This window comes from Homarus americanus, unplaced genomic scaffold (genome assembly GCF_018991925.1).
Source record: "Homarus americanus isolate GMGI-L3 unplaced genomic scaffold, GMGI_Hamer_2.0 scaffold52806, whole genome shotgun sequence".
In the NCBI taxonomy this organism is placed as follows: Eukaryota; Metazoa; Arthropoda; class Malacostraca; order Decapoda; family Nephropidae; genus Homarus; species Homarus americanus.
The window spans coordinates 2382083-2391787 of NW_024720773.1; positions in this window are offsets into that span (position 1 = coordinate 2382083).

Genomic DNA, 9705 nt, shown 5'->3' on the forward strand with positions numbered 1-9705 from the left:
GTTTGTCGCTCAGTAGCCGACCCCACCAATTCCCCAGTGTATGCCTCGTGGTCTAGGTCAACCAGCGCCGCCATACATCACGGAGCGGGGGTCAACTACTAAGCCACGCCAACCCCCACTATTTAAGACCTGACCTCGTGGTGATCTCTCTCCTTTCTACCTCCACCAACCAGCCAGCAACACCTCCTCCGCCGCTGCCTGGCGGCCCTCGCTCCTCCTCCGCCTGCCTGGCGGTCCTCGCTCCCGCCGGCGAGCATGGCGACCCACAGGCTGGTCCTCCTCTGAGCATCCTCACCAACCAGCTCTCTCTACATCACGCTTGTAACCATGCTGCCTTCCCAGCACCAAGCTGCATTGTACATCCAATACAACATGTATATAGAGAGCACATTGTGAGTTTCCTTTCTCCATTCCATCCTGAGTGTGAACCAAACATCCTTGAACCCCACAAATGGTGACTCCCGGAGATTCACACTCACACAGGATGGAGGAGAAACTGATCATGCTCCCAGTCTTCAAGCAACATGGAAGACTGGCTTATCCACACAGAAGCAGCTCTCATCGGCTCTACAACTACTGTCTCTACACCGCAGGTTAGACACCCTAGAGCAGCACTGCTTCTCTAAGCAGACACCAGCTCCTCTTCCTGCCCCAAGCACCATGTCCTACCGACCCCAGCACACCCGTCCTGCCTCAGACGCCGCCCCCGGCCCAACAGTAACCCCTGCCGCCCCTGATGCGGCCTCTGTTCCTGAGTGCGGACCCACACACCCCTCTTTTCTCCCTCAGGTACTCCCTGCTAATGTCCTGCACCCTGCTGCTGTCGTGGACCCAGCTGCTGTCACGAGCCCTCATCCGCTTCTGCTGACGCAGCCCCTACTCCTGACCCAGGCCCACACACCCCAGCAGACGCATCTGACGACTCTGTACCTGCCATGAGGGAAGCACAACATTCATCGCCTCCACACACCCTTTTTCTCCCTCTCTTCTCCCACAGATAGTGTGTATCTAGACAGTTGTATCCAGCGACAGGCTCATCCACGCCATCGCCGTTGTCTCACATGAGGCATGCACCGCCCGTTCTGCCTCACATGTGCTAAGCAACTCTGCAGACAAGTCTCCTACACCGCCTGGAGGGAAGGGGGAATATTGTAGTGGATTTCTCCCCTACAAACGCTGTTTGTCGCTGAGTAGCCGACCCCACCAATTCCCCAGTGTATGCCTCGTGGTCTAGGTCAACAAGCGCCGCCATATATCACGGAGCGGGGGTCAACTACTAAGCCACGCCAATCCCCACTATTTAAGACCTGACCTCGTGGTGATCTCTCTCTTTCTACCTACAGCCGCAGCCAGCAGCACCTCCTCCGCCGCTGCCTGGCGGCCCTCGCTCCTTCTCCGCCTGCCTGGCGGTCCTCGCTCCCGCCGGCGAGCATGGCGACCCACCAGCTGTCCTTCTCTGAGCATCCTCACCAACCAGCTCTCTCTACATCACGCTTGTAACCATGCTGCCTTCCCAGCACCAAGCTGCATTGTACATCCAATACAACATGTATATAGAGAGCACATTGTGAGTTTCCTTTCTCCATTACATCCTGAGTGTGAACCAAACAATCTCATACCCCACAGTATGTTTTATCCCAATTGTTATATTTACCTAAAAATAGTAAGCAGCCATAACTTTATTGGCGAATTGTGAACAAGCATGTGTTGCTCTGTTTGTTATTCGCAAGTTTTGAATTCCATTTGTATTTTATCAGAAGTTGGTGGTGCTTAAAATCATGTGGTGGTAACATGTGGTTATGGTAAAGTTGTATTTATGATGATATTGATTTGTTTCTTAATAATCATGTGTTTATGATCATGATGTATTTACTAAAATGTTGTGGTGTTTGTTAATATTTACTTAATAATTATATGGTGATGTTTATGATCATGTAGTGGTACTTATGATCATGTTGTGATCATTGATGTTTGTTAATGATCATGTGGTGTTTATGATCATGTGATGTTTGTTAATGATATGGTGGTGTAGTGGACTTCTCCCCTACAACTGCATAGCGGCGTCACCAGCTGCTACCATCTTCCCTAGCAACCAAGCGAGCGGCGACACCAGATGTTACGGTAACCTAGCAACGGAACCAGGGACCGGCGACTTTCTTGGGTCTTCCCAACATGACTCATAGGTGACTCACGGCTGCTGGGTATATAAGCTCTGTCCCTCCATTGAGATTCATTCTGGTCTCTCTTCCTGAACAAGCAACACCTCCTCCTCCGCCGCTGCCTGGCAGCCCTCGCTTCTCCTCGCCTGCCTGGCGGTCCTCGCTCCCGCCAGCGAGCATGGCGACCCACCAGCTGTCCTTCTCTGAGCTTCCTCACCAACCAGCTCTCATTCTGGCCATTCTTCTTGAACACGCAACACCTACTCCAGCAAGCTCCACGCTGTCCAGCATTCATTCAACCAGGAGGCCAGCAACAGGCAACATCTTCTCTAACGAAGCTCCTGCACATCTACCTCCATCAACACGCTACTCACCGAACGTCTCCACTGAGCAGCTCCTCACCACACGGCACCTCCAGCACCAGACTGTCTATCATATAACTTATATTATACAAGAAAACCACCTTAGAGTTTCCATCCATCCTGAGTGCTAGACAACATTATACCACGAATTCCTACAAATGGTGACTCCCGGAGATTAGCACTCACACAGGATGGAGGAGACACTGATCACGCTCCCGGTCTTCAAGCAGCATAGAAGAATGGCTTATCCACACAGAAGCAGCTCTGTTACTCTAAGCAGACACCAGCTCCTCTTCCTGCCCCAAGCACCACATCCTGACGACCCCAGCACACCCGCCCTGCCTCAGACGCTGACCCAGGCCCACACACACCCCAGCTAGGCAAGTTCAGGCACTCCAATCTCTCAGGGTAGTTGAGGTGCCGAAGTGCAGGCACCAGTCTGGGGACCATTCGGGGTGACGGTACTCCCGATAGGGAAGCACTTCACTCTTGAATATCGTCACGAGGGACGGACCGTCTAGATATCTGAACGACCTTCTTATAAGACCCAATAATTTATTTGCCTGATTTACCTTCTTCTCGCAATGGCCGAGAACTTCAGCTCATTATCAACATACACACCTAGGTCCTTCTCACATTCGGGCTCAAATAGTGCAGTTTCTTCATCCCATTGAGACATATGATTCGCCTCGTTACCGTTGATACGCTCCAGGTGCATCCTCTTACACTTCGTGACATTGAATCTCAGCAGCCATTTCTTCGACCATTCTTGGAGTTCACAGACATCCTTCTGCAGCTCTTCACAGTCCGCATGGTTCTTGATTCCCGAAATAACTTGGCGTCATCGGCAAACATTTGTATGGAGGAGTGTACAACGTCAGTCATGTCATTTATGAAACAAACAAACAACAGCAGGCCCAGTACACTGCCCTGTAGTACCCCGTTTATGATGGGAACTGTATGTATATTATGTATGCTGTATTATATATTATGTATGTATATTATGTATGCTGTATTATATATTATGTATGTATATTATGTATGTGCTCCATTGAAATATATAATTTATTCAGCCTTTGGCAGCGTGTGGCAATGTAATTACCATGTCCCACATGTAATTCATGTGCCTGGCTGACATATGGAAGCTGTTGGTATCACTTATATGCGTTGCCTATAGGCAGACCAGCCAGCAGACAGGTTGAGGCGCTACTCCCTTTGTACATATTCTCATCAGTAAATTGAACCTAGAAAAATTATACGAAGGTGTTTGTGTTGTCCGTGTATATGAACAATACCTGGAACACGAACATGGCAGGAACCGGTTTTCTGGATAATTACATTGACAGTGCAAAGTTTGTGGAAAGTTGGCTTATGGACTCTTCCTGTGTCAACTAACCTTGCACCACCTCCTCGAAGAATTTAGCAACTTTGGGCAGTGTCAGTGATTTTCTGTGTTTGAGTGCATTGTGTGTTTAAGTAATACATGTGTGACTTGTTCTAAAGGGTTCCCAAGGTACAGCATGTTCTGGGCATTTAAAGTGAGTTTTCATCTCCACCTTTGCCCTAGTGTTAACTGACACCATTGTTTCCATCCCCCACAGCCTGGGGAGATGTCTCTCCCATGGCTTTTTGCACACACACACTGACATTACATCCCTATATATATATATTTTATATATATAATCTACTTATCTGTGTATTTAATTAATTTTTGTCTGAGATCTTGTTGTTTGACGGGCTGACGGTCAGCTTGCTGATTTAGACTACAGTGGACAGATGAAGTAGTTATGTCGTGGTTCTTGTGCTGTGGGATAGCGTGAGATGAGTCTGTGGGATGATAGCTCCATGAGATGGATGACCAGGCTGACCAGCGGTCTAGCTCCAACAACGTCGCGCAGCACTTCAATTCGACATTCAGCGTTGTTCCAGATAATTAGTGGTAGGTTTATGAGATGGCGGATGAATAACAGGCGTTGTGGCGGAAGGGCGAAGACAAGCAGAGGCAGAGACCAACAGCGGGGTTGGAAGACGTGATGCGGTTTGAAGCCTTGATATTCGTCTCCTGTTAGCAAGCTGGCTCTAACACTGCCTCGGTACTGACTGGTTAGGATACTTCATCAATGCTCTCTTCCATGTAGCCCCACAACAGCATCAAACACATATCTTGAAGCTTGATGTGAATTTCAGATTTTTCGTGAATGGCTGGGACGGGACTGAGTTATTCTATAATGGTGGTTTCTGAGTTCGTCTGGCCTAAACTCATCCAGCTCGTATGTTTGTCTTGGAAATTCGTGCGTGTCTTGGAACTTGTCGTTTGTGGCTTGACTCTTCGTTGTCTTAGAGGTGTGGACATTCTGCAACGGCATCAAGGGACAGCAGAATGAAGCCTGCGAGAGGGAATGAATAGTGAAGACAGATGGAGTGGACTTTGACGCTTTTATGTTGTCTTGAGAGCCTGGAAGGGTAGATATGTCTAGGCTACCACAGCAGTGGAGGGAGACCAGTTGGAAGCAGGTGATCCTGATGGAGTTAAGGACGAGAGTCAACGCCTCCTCGTTTTTCTTCTTCTTTTAGGATGTGTTGACGATATGTTGCTCCTATGGGGCTGCCAGGTGTGCCTCTGCTATCGAGCTCCTTACAGCTGTTGCTGTGTCCCGGCATAAGATGACAAGTTGCTCTATGGCCACTATGTCTACGCCAGGTTTATTTTGTAATAATTGTGTTAAGCACGGAACTGGGTGTGTCCAGCTGTTGAGTTTACATGCAACAGTTAGCGGCCGTGGGGCCACTGGTCACTCCTGGTGGTGCCCCAGCTACTTGGCGTCAGTGCAATGTGTCACGGTCGTCTGGGCCCACTATGACAAGTGCTTCTAGCAAACCAAGGGACAGCGTGGTGGAGCTTCAGCATTTTCTTTTTCTGTGAGGGCCGCCCACGGTCTTCCAATCAGAGCATGACGACCCTGGACAACGCTCAGGCCGCAATGGGGAATGTGTGCTCCTACGCGTCCCGGACCGAAGTCCCCAGTACATCAGTGTCATCCCCGTCTTCAGATGTTGCCCGACACTGCGTAGTCACCACAGTCATTGGTCCCCAGCATTTGCAATGCTTGAGGGCTCTCTCCGTGATCTGGACCTTTAAGGATCTCGCTTTCGACAGATGGTTCTGAAGTAGCCTGGCCTGGGGTTCCTCCAGCACAAGTCACCTTGGCAACAGGTCGTGTCAAGCCGTTGATGGCATAGTGTCTGACTCCTTTGCATCCTACAGACATTGTCAGGGGTTGGCCATCATCTCCCAGGACTTCAAACCTGTTCTCGGTGAAACTTGCGCCAACAGGGGTACAAAGGGCAGCAACGACCTGCCTTCCCCTGCCCCTCTTACCCAGTGACACCTCTTCACGGATCTTCGGAAGTACTCCTGAAGATTCAGCGGCGTTCTGGTTACCAAAGTCCAAGCTCTGGAATCAAACCTCTCGAGAAGATGGTGGATCCCCCATGAGGATCCCACTTGAGGGCGACGAAGCCCTTCGCTATTGCACCCCTCGACTGGTCCCCCTGGCCTTCCCATGGCGGTCAAGCAAACTGGACTCGCAGTCGCCCAAAGTGTACCAGCCAGTGACCCGTCTCCATGGTGTCACCCCTATAGTTTAGCCGTCGCAAAACCAAAGGTGGTGGATCACCATTGACCTCTCCAAGCAACAATAGGTGTCGTCCTGCACCTGTCCCCACGCCCTTTGCAGCCTCGCGGCTATTGAACCCGGCCAGCGCTTCTTCCGACGATGGACGCCCTGTTAGCGGATGCTGGCAGATGGGGCTTGCGAAGAAGACCGTCGCCTGCTTTCATCACCCGCTGGACGTTACGGTTATTTACCCGTTGGGATTCGCTGGGGGCGCTTTCTGTCTTCGGGTATTATGGCTCTGAGTTTAACAAACGCTGCGTGAAAGTGAATTAAACTGATATGCTGGAAGTATGCGGCGAGTTATGGATCACCTCTGCATTATCTCGAGGTACTCACCAGGTGCGGAAGCACGGCATCACCTAAATACCGACAAAGTTTGTTCTGGCCAGCTCTTCAGAGGACTTTATTGATTACCCTCTCCGGGAATGTATCGCAACTGACCACGGAAAAGTGCAGCGGCGTCGCGGTTTTCCACCCTGCTAACACTCTTGCGGCAGGGGTCGCTCATCGGTCCTCATCAGCAGTTACTTGAAGTTTTCGTCAGACATCTCGCAGCTGCTTATGCTTCGCCCTGATGAGCCCCAGAGGACATTCTGTGGACCCCCCCACGACGACAAGGCGCTGGCAGTGACTCATCTTGTCCACCTGTCCTCGCCGATTTCATTAACCTTGCCTACAGTTCTGCGAACAGATGCCTCAAGCTTGGGGTGGGTTACGCCTACTGCAGGATCATGGTAGAGGGCGGTTCGGCTCGTCCCGATGTGACAGCGTTTCTCCTCTGACACTGAAGGGCCTTTCTACGCCACTAATAAGTTGGGTATTTGAAAAACGTAGTTTGGAGCGATGTCAAGTGCAGGTTTTCCTTAGGCCTGCAACACTTTCACCTGTGACCAAACCTCTTAAAACATCCCGATCCTCAACCACCACGCTGGATACAGATTTGAGAACCCTCGCCTCCAGCTGATCTGAAGAAAGCTCTCGGCATTACATCTTCTGGCAGTGTGGCGTGCGATAAGAACTCTGCATCCTGATGCCTTATCCAGCTCTTCTGTCGGCCGCCCCTACTCCAAGACCATGTGCTCGAAGCGACCGCTCTTTCCGTCGGGACTGTGATCCTCTGCGTAGTCCAATCCCATTAGTTCCAGACCATGTCACAGATGACGACAAAATGGAGGCCAGCCAAGACAGCGGCCGAGATGACCTTCCTATGTCCGACTCGTCGAGTGTGTGAGAATGGATTTCCTAGCAGCAATGATCTTCACCTTCTCTATGTTAGGCATCATGATGAACTCTACCGGCGGGGCCTTGTTCTGTCAGACGCGTGTGATTTGTCCTGCTGCATCCTCCCCGTCTTGGCTGCGCCTTCGGCCCAGTCATCGTGGGCTGAGGCCGCAAACGACGTGCACGACAGACTGTGTTTGGCCTGTATCAGCTCGACTCTCAATGTTGTCGTGCGTGTGAGCCTGCCAGAAGTATTACAGCAGCCAGCAGCAGGAACCCTTCGCCAGGTGGCGACAACCCCACCGCGCTTGGTGCGTGGCCGACTTTTCTCTGTGTCAGAGGTCATCCTTGTTATCGTCGACCGTCTCTCTGGATTTATTTTCAATGCATCAAAGTGCTGTAATAAAACGGCGATACTGCATACTCTCAGCAGTTCTTTACTTTCGTGGCGTGGGCGTTCTTATGCGCCCTGCGAAGACAGCCGGAGGCCTCAGTTCCTGGCGGGACTGCTGGCTGTTCCTTGACCGATGAAGTCCATGTTGTCATCCTTATTACCGCAGTCTGCTTGGCCGCTGAACACTGTCAAATCCTGAAGCACCTCATCCTTAAATTGGCCTTCTGGGAATATCCACTCACGAGGCCTTCGACCAGGGTCTTCTTGAACTCGCAACTTTTCTTCTGGACGCTCCCCTGCCCAGGTTTGTATGGATGCCCCCTTCGTTCTTGTGCCTGCTCTGTAATCCTTCTCCAAGGTGGCAGGCCAAAGCCAGAGTTGTGATCCTTAAGGCCTGACATATTCAAAGACGTAAAATTAAGCCCTTCTGTGACCAAACCGTTCTCAGGATTGAACCGACTTGAGTCATTTCGGATCGACCTCCCTCGTTCCCGGGACAAAGTAGGCGTGATCATAGGTCTTGGTAGGTCACGGGACTACCAAAGGTCCGCTCAAGACTTGCTATGGCGTATAGGGGGAGGGAGGTGTATGTATATTATGTATGCTGGATTATATATTATGTATGTATATTATGTATGTGCTCCATTTATGTATTATTTATTTAGCCTAGCTGCAGCGTGTGGCAATGTAATTACCATATCCCACATGCTTAATTAATGTGCCTGGCGACGTGGAAGCTGCTAATGTATCACTTGCCATACGTCGTCTATAGCAGATGACAGGCAATAAGCTGAGGGCAGTACTTCCTTTGTGTACATATCTCTTATCCAGTAAATCAGACCTACAAAATCTATGCAGGTGTTTATGTTCTCTCCTGTATTGAACTTATTATCAGAACCTAACTTACTGTATATAGCAAAATATATTAACCTGCTGGTTATACTTTAGCAGAGTTTGTGCTCAATAAAAACAAATTAATAAAACTATACTCTATTTGTCTGGTGTGGCAACGTATCATAAAAGAAATGTTTAGATCTTTACACTAGTTACATCCAGAAATTGTTCTGAAATTCTTTTTGGAGGAACTTCACTCTATAGATGAAGGTATGGAAGACTACTCACCAACTCCACTTCCAGCAAGTCCTGGGAACAGTAAAGTCTCATGTTGGCAAGAGCATCGTCATGACATCACCTCGAGCGAGGGCGTTACTGCCTGTGTGAAGCCCTTCATCCAGTACCACCAGGACACTCCAGCACTAGCGATAAGTAATAAAGATTCCAGTTAATACCCATATTTCTCCATCCGATGTGTTAATACAGCCATGGTACTGTTCACGTTAAGTGTTTTACTGCACTTGTTGTATATAAGAGGAAGAACCAGATGAATGGTAGGAAATATGTCAATTTTCTTAATTAATAGAAGTAATCTAGAGAGATCTCGTGTTAGTTAGTTATGTATTTTTATCAAGGCTAAGTTATGCTTGGAGTTCTTTACTCAGCAACAACTTAGAAGCTTGTAAGGTAACAAAATACGTGATGAATAGATATTCAGTCAGTAATATTATATGCTAAAACTAAAACCTATTTAATTACTCAGAGTAAATATCGTTACTTAGAAGACACGGAGGTTTTTGTTTCATCAAGTATATAATGATGGCAGAGGGCGTCAGCAGTGTTTAAAGGTGGACCCTGTTCTCACTTGGCTACATTGACGTACTAACATACACCTGATAATATACAACAATGTTAAATTATTTGAAAACAAAGAAATCACTACATGAAACAGGCACATTAATAATGACCCTGGATGACCAGGTCCTTACCGCTCAGGTCCCCAGCAGGGAATGAAGTCAGTGGCGCGCCTTGGGTGGGGAGGCGGAGGCTGGGGGCGC